Source organism: Mandrillus leucophaeus, unplaced genomic scaffold, assembly GCF_000951045.1.
Source record: "Mandrillus leucophaeus isolate KB7577 unplaced genomic scaffold, Mleu.le_1.0 Scaffold338, whole genome shotgun sequence".
Classification (NCBI taxonomy): domain Eukaryota; kingdom Metazoa; phylum Chordata; class Mammalia; order Primates; family Cercopithecidae; genus Mandrillus; species Mandrillus leucophaeus.
The window spans coordinates 2,660,303-2,661,639 of record NW_012103565.1 but is presented as its reverse complement, the minus strand read 5'-3'; the positions used below and the strand labels follow the sequence as shown (position 1 = coordinate 2,661,639).

Sequence of the window (1,337 nt, the reverse complement as noted above, 5' to 3'; positions counted from 1 at the left end):
TAAAATGGATGGGTCAATGCCTTCAGAAATGGAATCCAGTAGAAATGATACCAAAGATAATCTTGGTAATTTAAATGTGCCTGATTCATCTCTCCCCGCTGAAAATGAAGCAACTGGCCCAGGCTTTGTTCGCTCCAATCAGAGGTCCGTTGTTGCCAGTGGATATGAGGGGCCCGTTCATGAGAAGAGGACCTCCTTTCCCTCCACCTCCTCCAGGAACCATGTTTGGAGCTTCTCCAGATTATTTTCCACCAAGGGATGTCCCAGGTCCACCACGTGCTCCATTTGCAATGAGAAATGTCTATCCACCGAGGGGTTTTCCTCCTTACCTTCCCCCAAGACCTGGATTTTGCCCCCCCACCCCCACATTCTGAAGATAGAGCGAGTTCCTTTCAGGGTTGAGTCTGCCTTCAAATGAGCCTGCTACTGAAGATCCAGAACCACGGCAAGAAACCTGACAATATTTTTGCTCTCTTCAAAAGTCATTTTGACTGTTCTCATTTCAGTTGAAGTAACTGCTGTTACTTCAATGATTACACTTTACTCAAATTGAAACTTAATGGAATTATAATTCTCAGGATAGTATATTGTAAATAAGGATGATTTAAATATGAATCTTATGAGTAAATTATTTCTATTTTATTTTACTCTAGATAGTATAACTATTTTAATTTGATGAACAAATCCACTATTATAGAAACAATAGTGGGAGTTTTATATATGTAATTTTGCGGGTGGGGAGGCTTTAAATTTTAAAGGCCATGGCCTTATGCCAAGAACTGTATTTACTGTGGGTGTAGCCAAATGTGAAAGTAACTTTATGCTTAATTAAATAAATTTTAGTTGATTTAAAAATATATATGGGTTGCATTATTCTTCAGGTATGGAGAGACCGACAGATCAAGAGTCGATTGCCACTGAAAAGAGAGTTTGTTACTCACAGATCCCAAGAGAAGGGAAAGTGCTGTGCCTTGCAGCACCATATAGGGAGGCACTATGGTCAGCAAGAAGGCAGGAGTGATGGAAAAACATGGGCAGAGCCTTTATGGTGGCTTCCACGGGAAGGAGTGAGTGAGGCAAGATGAGCAGGGTTAAGGTTAGCTATTAAGTTTGAGTAATTTCAGCAGGCTCTGGGTATAGGGGCTGTCCCTAGTTGTCTGGTACCTGGCCCTGGGGTGCTTAGGGCAGAGGAACAGTGGCCTAGAGCTGTCTCTTATACACATCTAGATGTGTATAAGAGACTGGAGGAGCCCGGGACTACCCCTCAGCCTTACTGGGGGCTGCTCCTGGAGGAGCCACGCAGGGTTGTGGCAGCACTGCCTGAAGGCAGGAGACCA

The 1,337-nt window shown here is 43.6% G+C and overlaps 1 pseudogene; it reads left to right on the top strand.

Annotated features, from left to right (window-relative positions):
• LOC105545771 overlaps positions 1-1,337 on the top strand; it is a 9,111-nt pseudogene that overhangs the window by 2,168 nt on the left and 5,606 nt on the right.